This window comes from Ailuropoda melanoleuca, chromosome 4, assembly GCF_002007445.2.
Source record: "Ailuropoda melanoleuca isolate Jingjing chromosome 4, ASM200744v2, whole genome shotgun sequence".
Classification (NCBI taxonomy): domain Eukaryota; kingdom Metazoa; phylum Chordata; class Mammalia; order Carnivora; family Ursidae; genus Ailuropoda; species Ailuropoda melanoleuca.
Window position 1 is genome coordinate 125,440,313 of NC_048221.1, and position 19,362 is coordinate 125,459,674.

Genomic DNA, 19,362 nt, shown 5'->3' on the forward strand with positions numbered 1-19,362 from the left:
ACACAAAAATAACATATAATTTTAAATTGTGATAAAAGTTACAAAGGAAAAGAATAGGGTTCATAGAGAGAAGCAACAGAGGAAACCTAATTTTAATTGGGGGGTCACCTGAGCCTTCTCTGAAGAGGTGATATTTAAGTCATGACCTGAGGGATTAGAATTAGTGTTGTTCTCTTCTTAGTTTATTCTTGGTACTTCTTGCCCAAATCTTCGGAGTCAGAATTCCTCATAGTCCTAATGTCCTATGCCTCTTTTTCCCTCAGACTATATACATTATCCTGGGGTGATACCACTCACTCAACATGATTTCAAAACACATCTCTGTACTGACTATCCCCAAAACTCCATCCGTAGCTCAGACCTCCTGGGTCTCAGACCCCGAATCCAATTCTTCACCAGATATCTCTATCCAGATGTCACAGAGGCACTTCAAATTCAACTTTCCAAAACGAACTTAACATCACCTCATGTATATCTTCTCTCAGTATGTTGGGGTCATTCTAGCCTCTTCTCTCGTACCCCACATGCAAGTAGGCTCCAAGATCTGTCAATTTTTATTTCCTAAGTATTTCCAAAATCCATCCCTTCCTCATATTCTCTTTGTATTGCCTCCCGCTGGACTATTAAAATAGCTTTCCAGATGGTCTCCCTGAGCCACCAGAGTAGACTATCAAAAATGTAAGTCTGATCACCTCAATCTTTGTTTAAAATCCCTTCATTAAAGCCTCATTGCCCACAGGACAGTTAACCTCCTTGACATAATATACAAAGTTTCCATCACCTCTCACCTACTGTGTGTCTATTACAGAACTTGGTGAATACGTGATTAACATCTGTTCAATCAAGTTATTTATAGATTTTTAAAAAAGATTTTATCTGCTTATTTAAGAGAGAGAAAGAGAAGACATGAGCAAGTGGAGGAGCAGAGGGAGAGGCAGACTCCCGATGAGCAGGGAGCCCGATGTGGGGGGGTGGAGGTGTTGAACCCAGGACTCTGGGATCATGATCTGAGCTGAAGGCAGATGCTTAACCAACTGAGCCACCCAGGTGCCTGTAGATTATAGATGTCATATATTATATTACATAGGACATATATATATATAATCTATAAGTAAACAGATATACACACATGTAGATTACATGTTAATTTTAGTTTTGACCCTAAGGAAAGACTTTAAAAATAAAATCCTTGATTATATTCCATGTTCCCAGCAAAGGTAAACATTAGTCAAAAAACTTTAAATTGATCTCAATGTGGTTAACCCTAACTTAACTTAGCAACAAATATTTATTAAGTTCCTACTATATGCCAGCCTCTCTCTGTTCGAGGTACTGGGGATATAGCTGTGAATAAAATTTATAAAAATCATAGCGTTTCATCCTATTGTGAGGGAGAGAGACAATAAATAAAATTAAAAAGCAAATTATAGAGTATATTAGTAGGTAGTGTTACAGAGAAAAATCAGGCAAAAATGGAGATGTGTGTGGAAGGGAAGGGACAGCAATTTTAAGTAGCACAGTTAGAAAAGGCCTCATTGAGACGGTGAGATATGAGCAAAGACTTGAAGGAGGTGAGGGAGAGGGAAGGGCTGCAAGGCCTTAAGGCCAGAGCTTAACTATGGTTTTTGAGAAACATGAAAGAGATCAGTGTAGCCAGAACCAGGGAGTGAGGAAGGAGATGAGCTCAGAAAAATCACAGGAGGCTACATCGTGTAAGGCCATAAAAACCATTTTAAAGACTTTAGCTTTACTCTGACTGAATTAGGCAATCAGTGGAGGATAAAGAACAGAGGAATGACAAGATCTGGTTTTCATTTTAAGACTTCTGCTACGAAGGGTAAGTACAATCTTTCTCATCTCAGGAATTTGCTATGTAAGTTTCCAATGGTTAAATGGCCGTTTTCATTTGGATATCTGTCACCTCAAACTCAATATGTATAAAATATGCTGGACTTTTAAGTTCCAGACTTCCAATAATGATGAATAAACGAGATGAGCTGCACTGTTGATTAATGTCATCATAAAAAAAACTTTTTCAATCTCTAGTGGTGGGGGGAGAGGAAGGACCTATGATAAGGAAAATAATTGCAATGTAGGTGGAAAACCTCAATGCAAAGGCAAATCTGCAAGACTTGTAATAACAACCACCACAACAAAAAAGATGTCAAAAGGCCTGGCATGTTTGCTAACATCTATTCTGAAACCCAAACCCAAAATAAGAATAATCATCTAAATAATGTATTACTATAATTAATACAATTGCTACCTTCTTTTCCTATGGAAATTCACAGAAGCATAAATGAGGTTAATCAAGTATCACAGAAGAAGGCACTTCATTTTATACTCAGATAGAAATAAAATGTAATATTTTTAAATGTATTAATACAAAAATGAAATTATGCAACAAATTTTATAATAACGAAGGAGCATTAAACTTTTCAACAGAAGCAGAAATAAAAGAGACCAGAAAATGAAGAGGGGAAGAAAATGAAAGACCTTAGAGTTTGCTAAACCAAAATAAAGGAAACAGCTAACTCCCTACTTCCTTTCTTTTTTTTTTTTTTTTTTTTTAAAGATTTTATTTATTTATTCGACAGAGATAGAGACAGCCAGCGAGAGAGAGAACACAAGCAGGGGGAGTGGGAGAGGAAGAAGCAGGCTCATAGCAGAGGAGCCTGATGTGGGGCTCGATCCCATAACACCAGGATCACGCCCTGAGCCGAAGGCAGACGCTTAACCGCTGTGCCACCCAGGCGCCCCTCCTTCTTACTTTCTTATCTGCCCATCTTTTCTGCCTCCAAAGACAGTAGGTTATACCCATCTAAAAAATTTACCCATCTGGAATTCTACCGGCTCTCAAAATTGAAAAGGCCATATACTTCTTATTATACTATGGTAAAAAATATAACTGTCCTGCTTGTCTCCCCTTCTAGATTATGAACTCAAAGACAGTTACTAGATCTTTTTACTGTATATCCAGTATCTACCATAATGCCTAAAAGATATAAAAGCTAAAATAGGTGATGAATTAAAAGTGATAAACTCCTTAACTAATATGATATTTAAAAGTGTAAAGGATATTTAAGATATTTTATGGTTAAATATTTTCTGGAATCTTTCATAAAGCTTTGGAATTCTTTCCTATAATTGAGAAATTGAGCTTACTTGAAATCCTTATTACCTTGTTTTCAATGGAAAAAAAACAAACAAACAACCAACCAAAAACCTGTCTTCTTGATCGAGAAATGGGAGAGTCTCTCTTCTAATTTTGAAAAGGTTAAAATCTACTACTTTGGGGGAACCTCCCATAATATTTCATAGTACTGTAGAAACATGAAGTCATGTTACAGTAATACAACTGTAAACATAAATAATACAATTTCACAGACTAGATAATTTTGAGCAACAAATAAATCTAGATTTAAAATGAAGATTCCCCATACTGTGCTCCCCTCAGACTACTGGTTGGAGATTGACATCTTCTAAATTTATCTGAGATTCTGGGGCTGAGGAGACATTAGACAATAATTCAACAGCAGCCAGACAGGCTGGCCTACCAAAATAAGAGCCAACAATAAGAAGCTATGAGAGAGTCACCAACAATGTGCTGATGATACGGTTCTGGTATTAACTGCTTTCTATTTACAAAACACAATATACAGATAGTGGAATGCAAAACCTCTGATGAGTGAAAACTATTACAGCTGTTCTATTTGTGGAATGGCTTTACATTTGGCAGTAAGGGTACCTAAATAAGGTTCATTAAGAAAAGAATTGTTGGTTTCAGGAAACCAATCTGCATATCACCTTTTAAAAAGAGGTAAGGTTTCTAAGTAAAAGTGCCCTGTCGATTTGAAGAGTTGCTAAGTTATACCCAAAACAATCTCACGCAATCTGTAGAGAACAGTTTTAGGAATTAGAAACCACATGTATCTCAAATAGACCAGACAAAACCAAACAGGTAGGGCTGAAGAAATAGGTCAGTATTTTGTATTTCAGCTGAATTATAAATTTCTAGAGCATAAGACATTTGTCACTCATCCCCCAGACTTAGCTGAGAACCATATAATTTGAAAAATAAGTAACAATATGTTAGTAAACAAGTCTAATAATACACTTAAAAATGCTTAGCGGGGGGGGGCGCCTGGGTGGCACAGCGGTTAAGCGTCTGCCTTCGGCTCAGGGCGTGATCCCGGCGTTGTGGGATCGAGCCCCACATCAGGCTCCTCTGCTATGAGCCTGCTTCTTCCTCTCCCACTCCCCCTGCTTGTGTTCCCTCTCTCACTGGCTGTCTCTATCTCTGTCGAATAAATAAATAAAATCTTAAAAAAAAAAAATGCTTAGCGGGCAATTAGCACAAAACAGCACAGACATGATGAGGGGGGCATTCTGCGAACTAAACCTCTCCACGTTGACAGCTGTATGAAAAGAATCACACAGGAAAATCATGATAAACAAAGAGCTCCTGCACTGGGCAACTGCCATATAATTTCTCAAACTAGTGTCCTCAGACACCTAGGGTTCTCTAAAAGAAGTTTTCAATTTTGTCTTTTCATTGCCTTGTCAATTGAAATCTTTCTCATGTGATAAGAAAGTATGGGGACTTGGGGATTTTCACCACCCTTTTTATGGCTGAATAATTTTCCACTGTTTGGATATTCTACTTTTGCTTATCCATCATTTGATGGACATTAGGTTTTTCCATTTTGGGGACTATTTACCAATAATGATTCTGTGAACATTTATATGCACAAATTGGTATTCCTGGAGTGGTATTCTTCAATTGGTATTCTTGGAGTGGAACTACCAAGTCATACTGTAACTCTCTTTAGCTTTTTGAGGAACTGCCAAACTGTCTTCCACAGTGGCTATACCATCTTAAATTTTTACCAGCAACGTAAAATTGTTCCAATTTCTCCACATCCTCACCAAATTTGTTATTTTCTGTTTTGTAATTTTATTTTAATTCTGGTCATCCTAGGAAGTGTGAAGTGGTATCTCGTTACAGTTTCGATTTGCATTTATTTCCCTAATGTGCTTTTTCATGTGCTTATTGGCCATTTGTATATCTTCTTTGGAGAATGTCTATTTGGGTCCTTTGCCCATTTTTAAATTGGATTATTTGTCTTTTTATTCTTGAGTCATGAGAATTCTTTATATTAGAGTACTAAGCCTCTACTAGATACATGATTTGCAAACATTTTGTTTTGTGAACAAAGTCTTCAATTTTGACAAAATCTGATCTATCTATTTTTTCTTATTGAGTAAGTGAAATTCCTGGACTTCCTTAAAGACAGATTCTATTGATTGCTGGTTTCTTACTTTCTCGTTTTTCTGAACGCCTAACTTTTTGTTAAAAACCAGGTATTTTGGGGGCACCTGGGTGGCTCAGTCATTAAGCGTCTGCCTTCGGCTCGGGGCGTGATCCCAGCATCCTGGGATCGAGCCCCACATCAGGCTCCTCCGCTGGGAGCCTGCTTCTTTCTCTCCCGCTCCCCCTGCTTGTGTTCCCTTTCTCGTTGGCTATCTCTCTCTCTAATAAATAAATAAAATCTTTAAAAAAAACACACACACACAGATATTTTGAAGCTAATGCCTAAACAAAGATTTCCTTAAATGCCTGGAAACAAAAAGTCTCTCTGAATCCACAAAGCCAGAGACCAGAACTCAGAGGGTGGCTATCTCCCTGGCCCAGAGAGGAACCCCTGCCATAAGTCTCTGCCATAAATGGCCTGCCGGTGTCTGAACTCTCATGGCCAGGAATAAAAAACAAAGGCAAAGAAATGGATCAAAGCAAAGAATTCTTAAAAATAACACATCGTTTTATCTTATTTCATTGATTCTATAAAACATCAGATTTTTCTTAAAAGAAAATTCTGTGCAAAATCTTATTTATATTTATTAAGTTAATATAAAGACATTATCAAGGACTTGGTGACTTAAATTCTAAAGTATATAATGTTTGAAAAACTGCATTTAATAAGTTTATGTTTACCACTTGAAGTTTATCCTACAGATTAAGAGACTGCTTTCTTTCTTTGCATTATTTTTTCTAAATGGAAAGAGTAAGTTTTGAAAAGCCATAAATGTTTATTTTTTGTTTTCTATTAACAAAATATAGGAAAAAAGCAAAATCAAATTAGTTTTAAAACCCAATATTTTAAATTACTCACACTGACTTTATTTAAAATTTAATTTTTTAAGATTAAAAAAATAAACATATATGCATTCACCTTGCTAAAATACTCCTGCTGTATGAATTTGTGCCTGAGGAAAGATAGCATATAAAAGATGTATTTGTGGTAGCTATCTTATTAAGACAACTGGGCAGAAACAACCCTCAACATTTCCTTGCAAATCCATGAAACTAGATGATTCCAGTTATTGTACAACATTGGGTAATTGTAGATACACTCTACATGGCTTCCAAAAATCACTTCTACATCATTCTAACTAGTGGAAAATATGTTGGTATTTCTTAAAATAAATAAAATAAAAAAGAGATTAAAATCAGCCTTCCTCTCCACAGCTCTCTTTAACTGTGTAAACAACAAAATAAGTATTATTTACTTGCACATGCACAGGAGAAAAGTATATAATAGTTTAGCAAAGAAGTAACAGACTTAAAAAAAGAAAATGGTGATCAGAGAGACCAAACTAGGTGATAAAAATTTCATTGTCTCTTTCTTCCCATCAATTCCACCCTCTTTCAGATTCAAATACTAATTACTGAGCAGAAAATCAGCTAGAAGCTGCAGCCAGGAGAGAATGAAGATCAGCATTAGACACAGATAATTCACAGATGATTATCTAAAACCAAAATCACATTTACTACATAAAATTATTCCAATATCTACAGGCGCCTAGATGGCTCAGTCGGTTAGCATCTGACTCTTGGTTTTGGCTCAGGTCATGATCTCAGGATGGTGAGATCATGTTCGAGTCCGCTTGAGATCTCTCTCCCTCTCCTTCTGCCCCTTCCCCTGCTTGTACGCATGTGTGCTCTCTCTCACTCTCTCTATAAAATAAATAAATCTTTAAAAAAATATTCCAATATCTAAAATAAAGAGTAAAGCCTTTGATCAGAAGTTGTTCAATTTTCCTCAAACATTTCAGAAACTCATTTCGCAAGACAGTATGGTTAAATATACATATATAAACCAATAAAAGAAAAATAAACGTACTAAAATTTGATCCTGAAAGTTATAAGGTAACAGAAGTACCGAAACTGCATGTCAATTATTTGCCAAAACAATGGAATTATATTTTGAGGGCACTAGAAAATGATCAAGTCAGGTAAACCTCCAGTTAATTTCAGGGTCATCCCCCCAACTGGAACAGAAGGGACATGAATAAAATCACAATATAAATGTACATACAATCTTCACTACCCAAATTTATAGAAGAATATGTACTTTTTAAAGCCTAGTTTAACTTAAGTGATCTCACTTGATTGATTTATTTTTGGCAAAAACCTATTAATACCCGTCGGGAAATGAAAATCCCCAAGCATTTCAGGTGAATAGCTGGTTAAATAGCATTTCCTCAATGATCATACTAATTGAACTAGCTATATGCCTTCCAGTGCAATGCCCAATGGAAGACTAACTCTAAACAAGTGAAATTCAAATTTCACTTTCCAGTGTTCTCAACAGAATAACAACTATGAAAATAATCCTTATGTTTCAGAATCAATGGAAAATAATGCAAACATTCAGAATCAGAGGGACCCTAGCAATTGTCATTTACTGCACTGCTTCTCAAACTCTTTGACTATAGGCCATGTAAGGATATACACAAAATGCCTGTCTTGCCTGTTTCCACTTGCACAGGATAAAGTCAGTAACAAAGAATTTGAGAGGAACGAAACAATGAAAAGGTTCACAAAAAAAGGAGGCCTATTAACATGCATTTAAAGGATATGACAATGTAATAATATATATATTGTTCATGCATTTTATATGTATTAACTCATTTATTCCTCACAACTGCTCTATGAAGTATGTATTATTATTATTTCTACTTACAGAATCACTGACTGAGTTCAACAGGTTTATCTTTCTGATAAAGAAATTACTGACAATGATAATGATGATGATGGAAATGATGATGATGACCACCACTTACATAGGATTTACTATATATGCCAATCATTGTTCTAAGCATCTAACTTAAATAATTTACTCATAAACCTTACTAATTCATTCCCTCATAAAATATGACACAGGTAATACTATAATCCATTTTGGAAATGAGGAAACTGAGCCATGGAAACATTATTTAATCTGCTCAACTTTGCCAAGTGGCAGAGGTAAAAACCATTCTTGGGTAGTTAGTTCCAGATTCTGGCCGTGCTTTAACTTACATAACTAAACTACAGTCACATAACTGATAAGCAGAAAAGCCAACGATAGATTCCCAACTTTTGCTTTTATTCTATGCTAAAATGCTTCCTCATTAGTTTTCCCAGAATAGCTGACATTAAATTACAACACCTCTAGAAACCTGGGTGGTATTTATAAGAATCTCAAACACACTAACAGAGAGTCTTCTCAATTCTTAGTCCAAACATCACACAGAAATAAATAAAATTGATCATATATCTAATCCTGACTTCTCCTGCCATTATAATATAAAACAATTTTTTCCTGTAAGATGTAATTCACTTTAGAAGGTAAATGTGCTATTTAAGACAAAAAATTTTGCCATTACAAACCCTATCTTTTGCCCAAAAATTAATAAATCTTGTTGGATTTTAAGATTATATGTATACATACATGCACATATAAAATTCTTTTCAGTAACATCCCAATCATCTTCAGGAATCTACCTTTTGGAATTTTGGGCTCCTATCATGATTTCACAGACTTTCTCCTAAGAAAAATTTTTATAGGCTTTGTTCTACCAGACAAGGTTCTCAGTTAACAAACCCATGAATCTCCAAAGCCCCACATTATAGTCTCTTTAGAAAGGAACACAGATGGAAAGAGATATCTGGCTCAAAATGAGTGCTACTGTACAAAATGCCAGTTTTATGGAATACAAAGAAAAGCTGATAAAGAATTCCAGGTTAAGAAACCAAATAGCTGTAACAACTACAGAATGTGTGATTCTGGATCAGACGACTGATAAAATTCTAATATGAACTATATATGAAATAGTAACAATAATGAAAATGTTGTTTCCTGAATTTCATTATTATACTGCGGTTAAGTAGGAGAAACATATTGAATATTTAGGAGTGCAAGATCATAAATGTCTACAACTTACTCTCAAATGATTCATTGTCATCATTATGGTGGTGGTGGAAGAGGAGGAGCAAAAATAGTAGTAAATACACAAAGAGATAAAGTAAACGTAACAAAATGTTTACAACTGGTGAAAGTGGACAATAGGCATACAGGGCATACCAACCCTGCAACTATGTAACAGGTTTAAAATTGTTTTTGATAAATGTTATGGGGAAATAGAAAAGTTAAAAGTTTACACTGTGATACGAAGAAAAAAGATGTTCTCAGAGTCACTCAATGAACAATGAGTTACAGGAAAAGACACCCATGCCACAGATCAATCATTAGATCATTCTGTTTTCTCTCCCTTTCTCTTTCATAAAGTCACGGTACCAATATTCTCTTCCTGAAAACTTTTTTTTTTTAAGATTTTATTTATTTATTTGACAGAGATAGAGACAGCCAGTGAGAGAGGGAACACAAGTAGAGGGAGTGGGAGAGGAAGAAGCAGGCTCATAGCGGAAGAGCCTGATGTGGGGCTCGATCCCACAACGCCGGGATCACGCCCTGAGCCGAAGGCAGACACTTAACCGCTGTGCCACCCAGGCGCCCCTCTTCCTGAAAACTCTTAAAGAGAGGGCTCTCCTATGTGATTAAGATTTCTCTTAATTACAATACATCCTACTCTGCAAAATGGCTTTTTAATATTCAAAATGCTTTATTAACTCACTTCTCTCTCTTTATTGAGAATCAACAGTCTGATTTCAAATAACAGAAAATATAAGTTAATAAATACAATGTATCACCAGTTCATAAAAGCCAGAAATCTGGAGTGTGTTCTAGAAAACAATGAGATTTTAAAGTGAGAAGTAGCAGCATCAACTGAATAACTTCTCAAATCAATTTGCACCTCCAGTCCCTGCTTTAAAGCTCTCTGCCAACAAGTAGTCTCACTTCCATCTCCCAAATTCGTTGTTTATTCCAAACATAGGTGTTGCCTGTCAGCCAACTAAATGTAACTGCCTTTAACTTCTATGATTGTTAAACCTACTCAAGTTGACAGCTATCACTCTCCATGGTTACAACCTTCTCCTTTAAAGTGACTGGGTGGGTGTGCAGCTGGGGCAGGGATGAGGGGCGTTTCTGGGGTGCTGACATTGTTCTACTTCTAAACCTGTTTAACAAATATGTTTGGCACATGATAACTCAAGAGTTCCACACTTAAAATGTGTAACTTTTATCTGTATAATGTATAATCTGTTAATTCAAAAAACTTCCTGCTGGAAGTCTTCCACTTACTGATTTATCAGTTTTTAGTTAACATTCAGCTTTTTACCTACTGTCTTGGCTTGCTGCATGTTTATTTTTCTAACTATAGGCTGCTGTGATCATTGTCATGTTCATGGATTCACAAGTACTACTACCTCAGCTCACAAACTCTTAGAAAACAACTATGTAAAAATGCCCAAACGTAAAAAAAAAGGGGGGGACACCAAATATAGATTTAATGACCACATACATGTTAGAAATATATAGACCAACAAATCTAGGGATGGTTCAATAGTTTTTCTGCTTGCCATTTTTAATTCAATGAGGGTCTCGTAAAATATTGATATGAACCCTATATTCATTTCAACATGCATTAAAGTGGTTCATAAAATGTAATGTAGAACTTCTCTAACATTTTCGTTTAGCAATGTCAGCACATGTTTTGTGCTTGACGCTCTCAAATCAAACACATTATTTCCATTAACAAAAAGAGTCAATACGTAATCATTTTCCCTCCATACTTTTTGTAGAGACAAAGTTGTTTGTTTGTTTTTTTTTTTTTCTATTTTTTGAGACAAAGTTCTTTAAAAACAGAGCTACGATTCCCACCTGGGAGACTTCTTTGTTCATAATGAGTCCTCAAAACATATATGGTCAAATCTTGTACTCCGGAGGGTAGTTTCCAGGGGAGTGGGGTAGCGAGGTTTCCAGAAATGGCTCTAGTTTCTTCACTCTCACCTCATTTAAGGCCAATTACACAAACAACTAAAAGGAGAAGAAAAAAAAAAGCAGAAGGGAGGTTAGATTGCCACTTTATTCTCTAAGAAATGACAAAGATCAGAAATGCTGCGTAAAGAAAGAAAATACAACTTCTAAGGCCATATGGAAAAATACTTCCAAAAGACAATGGATGAAGATACAATTTTACAGCTGAAGTCCTTTCTGGTGATTAGATACATATTCCTATTTAAAATTGCTACTTAGGTAATACATAATTACATTCTGCCCTTAATCTTCTGAAAGAGCTATTTATATGTCTTTTAAAAATTTTTTCTGGCTGTATTTGTAAGTTTATCCTTCTTTTTACTTAAAATACTGATTGTTCGTATTTTCAGTTTACATTGAATGCTTCCTTTGATTTCTGTAATACTTCTCACTAGGCATTAAAGTTACTATGATATTTTACCTTCAAATTTTTTGTCTAAAAACTTTACGAAATCTTTATATTCACAACACCTAAAATTAAATTTGTTGAGCTCTGGTTCCAGTAATGATGGACTATCTTGTATTGGACTAACTTGCCCACAGATAACAATTATTAACACTGGGCAAAATATTAAAAAGAACTGTTCAAAGACACAGAAAAGTGAGTAAGGCAGAAATGTAGGGGATTTGATCACTGAAAGAAAGGAACCATACTGATGAGATGTACATATGTATAACTTTCCCTGAAGAGAACTCTTTCCTGTATATCTCTCTCAAGTACTGGGAGGCTAGAGCTAAAGAAGAAAACCACAGCGCCACTGACATCTGAGAGCTAACAGAAAGCTGGATAATAGGAAGGGAAAATCATGGTAAAAAGGGTGGTACAGAAAGGGGGGACCTTAAATCTGTACACGAGTGTTCCTCCAATTTTGGCTGGTCCCTGAACTGCTCATGCACAGGGAGACTCCAAGTAACCCAACAGAACACAACAGCTGGAGGACTAAAAAGCTGAACAGAGATTTCAGCTTCCTACCACAGGAAAGACAGTTTGGATTTTGAATACTGCTAAGTTAAAAGGGCCTGGTGAACACAACTGGCTTCTCACAGAAACCACAGAAGGGCCACATCTTAGGGTAAAGACTATATCCCAGATATAAGGATTCTCCTAAGGCTAAGGGCAAAACTGAAATACCATCTGGTATGACAAAGCATAAAAACCAAACCTCCATAATTTCAAGGTGGATCAGTCAGTAGTATTTTTTTACTTTTTATTTTGAAATCATTATAGCCTCTTATCTTCACCAGAAGTTGTATTAGTGGTACAGAGAGATCCCAGATACACACTACTCACTTACCCCCAATGGTGACATCTTACATAACTGCAGTGTATTACCATAAACTGAGACACTGACTGGCACAATACAATTATCTAGACTGCAGACCCTACTTGAATTTTGCCACTTTTTCATGCGCTCTCTCTCTCTATATATATATATTTATAACTCTATGGCATTTTAGCACATGTAGAGATCCATATACCACACCACAACTTAGATTCCCTCTGCTGTTTATAATCACACCCTCCTCCCCTTTCCTTAATTCCTGGCAACCACTTATCTGTCCTCTATTTCTATAATTTTGTCACTCTGAGAATATTAAAGAAATTAATCAAATAGTATGGAAACATTTTAGATTGGCTTTTTTTACTCAGCATAATACCACTGAAATCCATCCAATTTGTTGAATGTATCAATAGTTTGTTCCTTTTCATCATCAGTATGTCATTGCTCCATCATACTACAGTTTTTTTTTTTTTGGTTTTTGGTTTTTTCCCACCATCCACCTGTTGAAGTACAAACGGGATGTATTCTTTTGGGGGTTATTATAAATAAAGTTGTTATAAATATTTGTGTACAGGTTTCTGTGTGAACATAAATTTTCATTTCTCTAGGATAAATACCCAGAAATGCAATTGCTGGATTGTATGGTAAGTGTGTATTTACCAGCCAGCAATTTAGAACAAAAATCAATACAATTTAAAAAAAAAAAACAATCTATGGGATGCCTGGGTAGCTCGGTCAGTTAAATGTCTGCCTTCAGCTCAGGTCATGATCCCAGGGTCCTGGGATCGAGTCCTGCATCGAGCTCCTTGCTCAGAGGGGAGCCTGCTTCTCCCTCTGCCTGCTGCTCCCCTGCTTGTACTCTCTCTCTCTGACAAATAAATAAATAAATACTTTTTGAAAAATCTACAATAGCACCAAGAAAATCTAGGACATAATAAAAAAATTACTAAACATGCAAAGACGTTAAAAATTTAACTCAAGATCAGGAGAAAAACCCTATTACAAGATGATCTAGATGTTGGAATTAACTGACAAGGATGTTTAAACAGTTAATACAAATATGTTCAAGATGTTACAATGAGTGAACAGATGAGAAATACTGGCAGCAAATGGGAAAAAAACAAATAGAGAAATGAAAATTCAAGAACTAGATAGTTCAATATCAAAATTGTACAATTCACGGGATAGGCTGAACCTACTATTAGCTAATAGTAGATGTGAGATGCCACAAAAAGAAGCTGCTAAACCTTAAGTCAAAACAATGCTCAATCCAAAGATAAGACAATTCAAAAAAATTAAAACCAACCGTTTAAAAGATTAGAAAAAAATTATTAATACTTTAACAAAACTGTCCAAGAGAAAACACGAATTATCAATATCAGAAATAGGAGAAATATCACTTCTGATCCTACAAATATAATGTTCTAAATCACATAATGCAAATCAATCCAGTAACTGAGATAAAATGAAAAATCCCTTAAAATTAATAAAACTAAAGAAATAAATAGAATGCTATCTACTAAAGAAATTATTTCATAATTAAAACAAAAATAAAACAAAACACCATTAAAACAAAACTCTAGGCCCAGATGGCTTCATTGGTGGGCTCTATCAAACATTTAAGGAAGTAATAATAGCAATCCTTTCTAGAAAGAAGATACTTTCTTTTTTCTAGAAAAAAGAAGAGATAGTCCTCAACTTGTCTTATTAAATAAGCAAATCCCTAATACCAAAAACTGACAAAGATATTACCAGAAAAGAAAATCAGCCTCATGAATACAGATGCAAAACAACAAATTGATTATATATATTTATATGAAGGATAATATATCATGATCATTGTGGTTTATCCAAGAAATGTAAGGTTGATTTAAAATTCAAATATCAACTAATGTAATTTACCGTATTAACAGAATAAAAAGCATATAAACATTTCAACAGATACAGAAAAAATCTGACAAAATTCTGCACCTATTGATAAAATTCTCAGCAAGCTAAGAATTAAAGATAACTCCTTCAATCTGATAATGAGGATGAAAGAAAAACCTATACCTAGTATTTTATAATGGCGAAATAGTGGGAGTTCTCCTAATATTGGGAACAAGGCAAGAATGGTCACTCTAGCCACTTCATTATTTTTTTTAATTTTATTTTTAAGTAATCTCTATACCCAACCCTGAGATCAAGTATGGCATGTTCCACTGACTGAGCCAGCCAGGCATCCCATAGCCACTTCACTACTGTAATGGATGTACTGAAGGTCTTACTCAATGCAGTAAGAAATAAAAGGAAATTTAGAGAGGAAGAATTAAAATTGTCTTTATTCACTTTAAAATCATTTTTTTGGTATATAATTCTAAGGAATCTGAAAAATGATTACTAGAAGTAATATGTGACATGGCAAAGCTATAGGATACAAGGTAAGTCTACAAAAATCAATTGTGTTTCTATACAACCACAACTGGAAAATAAAATGCAAATTTGTAATAGCATCAAAAAACATAGAATACTTAGGAATTAATTCAACAAAAGACATGCAAGACCTATACACTTATATTTTATAACATTGCTGGGGCACCTGGGTGGCTCAGTCAGCATCTGACTCTTGATTTTGGCTCATATCATGATCTCAGGGTCTTGAGATCAAGCCCTGTGTGGGGCTCCCCGCTCAGCGGGAGTGTGCTTTCTCCTTCTCCCTCTGCCTCTGCCCCTCCCCCAGCTTGCACCCTCTCTCTCTCAAAATAAATAAAATCTTTAAAAAAAATTTTTTATAGGGACGCCTGGGTGGCTCAGTCAGTTAAGGGTCTGCCTTCAGCTCAGGATCAAGTCCCACATTGAGCTTCTTGCTCAGAGGGGAGCCTGCTTCTCCCTCTTCCTGCTGTTCCCCCTGCTTGTGCTCTTTCTCTCTGACAAATAAATAAAATCTCTAAAAAAATAAATTTTTATAACATTGCTGAAATAAAAAAGACCCCCTCAAAAATAGAGGGATTGAATATTTTCATGGGTTCACCGAGATTCAATTCTCCCCCCAAAATTAATTCATATATTCAAAAATAAAATTAGTGGTTTACTTTATGTATATCTAGTACATTACACCATCAATAAATACATACGTATTTTTCTTCTGTTTTACATTTGTTCACAATTTTTTTAATGCTTGTTTTGGGCTTTTTCTTTTTATATAAAAACTATGTTTTCTCTAACTCATTATTTCCCCCAACACTGAATTCCATATTAAAGTGAAATGTTTAATATTAGAAAACTGGGTGATCTTATCAACTGTATCCAAAAGTGCTTACCCCTTCTAGTCCCTCTAAACTAAGTGCTTTTTATATTTTCAAGATTTTTCTTCTCTTGATTTAAACCCACAATTCAAAAACTCAAAGAAATGAACTAGTTTTTCATATTTACTGACAGTTAAAGCTATTAAAGGATTTATACTTAGATTAGCCCAATTTACATTATATTTGAAGTTTCCTCACTTTATATGTCTAGTTTATTTGCCTTTGTAATAAACAGTGCCCTAGAACATTTTCTTGAAACAATTCATTTCAATCCTCTGATGCTATTTTGTGGTTCATTTGTGAAGCACTTTATCTTTGAATTATCCTAAGTTAAATCCGCGTAGGAATTGTTAAACAGCAAGTGGCTATTGGCAAAGATGACATTGTTCATCTAGTCATCCATAAACCTAGGTTCTGTCATTATTTGGCTTAGAAGAAAGAGCAACCCCCCAAATCACTTGCATACTTAATCCTGCAGGTATAATCTTTGCCACATAATGCCACTCTCTTCCATAAAACCCGAGAGTTTTTATGGGTACTTCTTCAAAACCAAGCAGTAACTGAAGCCAGATGGATCTTGCTAACGATTTAGGGTCCTGATGGATTCATGGTCAACCATATGAGGGACTGTAAAAGCAACGCTAAGGGGGAGGGTGAGCACAGTCATTTGGAAACTGCATGAAGATGGAAAAGCACACGATAAATCCATATTCAAAAAAGATACATGTACCAAAAAAATATATATGTACACAATGAGAGGCAAAAAAAAATATGGAACCAGGAGACAGGTGACTCAGAGAACTTAAGACAGGAGGAATATGAAGAAATATTGAGAAAAAGGACAGTTCTGATAACCTGATATTTGATTATTACTGTGAAATCAGTGAGCTCTCTTAAAATGTACCTCTCCTTGGGGCGCCTGGGTGACTCGGTTAAGGGGCTGACTTTAGCTCAGGTCCTATGATCTCATGATCTCAGGGTCCTGGGATCCAGCCCTACGTCAGGCTGCGGAGTCAGCTTCTCTCTCATCCTCTGCCCCTCCCCACCACTCGTGCTTGCTCTGTCTCTCAAATAAATAAAATCTTTTTTAAAATTAAAAAACAGAATGTATCTCTCCAGTGATTTTTTTTCATATAATTTAATTTTAATTCCAGTATAGCTGACATAGTGTTATATTAGTTTCAGGTGTACAATATAGTGATTCAAATATTCTATACACCAGTGATTGTTACGTAATTATCTGTACTATCAACAGCTCAGCATTTTAAGTCTTTCCTCACCACCTCTCCCCCGATCCAGCGGAATCCAGAGTAGGAGATCTGATACAGATAGTACAAACTCCTGCTAGACCCCCATGATTACGGAGCATGCCTGAAGGCTTCCAATTACTGGTTTCATTTTTCCCTCCTGTATAAAGGCCTTTCTGTCTTCATTATCTGCTTCTGATGCTGGATTCTGGCACAAGTTCTGGTTAATGGAGCACCTCAATTCCTTCAATTTAATTATTAATTTAATTTCTTAAGTTCAATCTGATTTAAAAATCAAATGAGGAAGCCAGCTGATAGGAGAGCACCTAACATACAGCTACCACAGAGAAAGAGTAAAAAGGAAATCTATTAAACACTCTTTGTTATTTTGGAGTTAGGCAGAGGTACAGAGCCAGAAATTATGAATATATAGAGAAATGGAACAAATATCTATGGGTTAACCCTCAGAATTAACAACAGAAAACACACTTTTTATATTTTTTCTTTTTTAAGAAATGAAGCACTACCAATAAATCAGAAGTCTCCACACTGACACAGAGCCCACTCTGTTCATTCTCCCTCCCTTTGATAAGAGATAACCACTGCCATGAATTTAGTACATCTCTTTCTGAATATGTATGTGCATCCATAAACGATATACACTAATGTTTTGTGTTTTAAAATATACGTGTTTAAACTGTATACTGCACATAAATTCTGCATTTTGTTGATCTCATGCATTATGTTTTGGAGCTCTATCCCCGCTTAAGTGTGCACGCGTGTGGGTTTCATTGATACATATATGTGAATATACACGGTCTCAGCCATTCCTGTATTTAAGGGGTCAGCACATTTTCATTTTTACAGATAATACCTCAATAAGTGTTCCTGTACATAGCTTCTTGTGCATATTTTCATGTGCACAAGTGCAAGAATTCCTAATGGCAATACCCAGAAGTGTACTTCTGAGTAACAGTAGCTACATATCTTCCACTCTACTCACCATTCGTCAAATTGTTTGCCAAAACGGTTGTTTCATACTCCCACTAGCAAAGTGTAAGGACCATTTCCCCCACATTCCTTCTAACACCTGATACCATCACTTTATTTTTTAACAGTCTAATGGATGAAAATGGGATTTCATTTCAATTTGTATTTCCTTGAATATCATGGAGACTGAGCATCTTAGTTGACTATATGGATATCCTATTATTTGAACTGGTACTGGTGTCTTTTTTTCCTTTATGCTGGGCACCCAAGGCACTTTTAGTTTTGGGAAGTTTTCTTGGATTATACTATTTATTTATTTTCTTTCCCTTCATTTATTCTGTTCTCTCTTTTTGGAACTCCTAACACTAGTCAGTTGACCCTCCTAGAGTCCTCTTTTTATTTTCTTCAATCTTCTGATTATCATTTGTCTTTTTACTCTACTGAAATCATGACCTGAGTTAAAATCAAGAGTTGGATGCCCAACAGACTGAACCACCCAGGTGCCCCCATTTAACTGTTTCTTAAATATCTTTTAAACAATCCTCCTTATTTTAGTTCCCTGACCTTCTTCACCTCCCACTTTCAAAGTTACGCAATACTACCACTGCCTGAGCCCTTTGGAGATTCACGAGTATAATTTCCATCAGCCTTAGCTTTCTCCTTGTCAAACTGGGCTTTCCTAGGTTTAATAAGATTGCTACCACTTGTCTTGCTGTTTTCCAGCCTTGAAAATTTTGCCCTATTTTTCTCCAATTCTCCTACACCTCTGGATTTATGACTAAAAACAACCCAACAACAACACTTATTGACTTTATTTTGTTGTTGTTTAACTTAACTGTGGTTTGGGGAGGGAACAATATTAACTGTGTGCTCAACCCACCACCTTTACCTGTAATCAAATACTGCGTTATTATTGGTAATTTTGTTTGGTTTCAATCTTTCTGTTATTTCATAATCTTTTTAAAGTTTTGCCTCATGTATTATTTTCATCTTAACCTTTCTGACAATGTTAAAATCCCCATCCTGACATTCTCAAGAACTGATCCGCCATTGAAATTGCTCAGTAACATAATGAATGATATGGCAGAAAGACAACTAATAACAGGAAGTAAGGCCTATACAAAGTTAATTAGGAAAGTTTTAGAAAGGACCAGCTTTAGATCAAGGGAACATCTCTTCGCACACATTACCTGATACCATGGATTCTGACTTTGGGAAAGTAGAAAAAAAAAAAATCCACCTTCCATTATCAACTGTCACCTTACGAGATGAGTATCAAAAGAAGCTGTGGTCT

General features: G+C 35.6%; 1 protein-coding gene across 4 annotated transcripts in view; it reads right to left on the reverse strand.

Moving 5' to 3' along the window:
• Window positions 1-19,362, reverse strand: part of NCOA1 (nuclear receptor coactivator 1) — a 241,787-nt gene that overhangs the window by 100,769 nt on the left and 121,656 nt on the right. For 3 of the 4 annotated variants that reach the window (XM_034659815.1, XM_034659816.1, XM_034659817.1), the window contains one exon: window positions 11,109-11,264. The exons of the other annotated variant lie outside the window; for it this stretch is intronic. The gene's annotated coding sequence lies outside the window, so the exon portion shown is untranslated. The remainder of the gene's footprint in view (window positions 1-11,108; window positions 11,265-19,362) is intronic. 4 annotated transcript variants of the gene reach the window in all.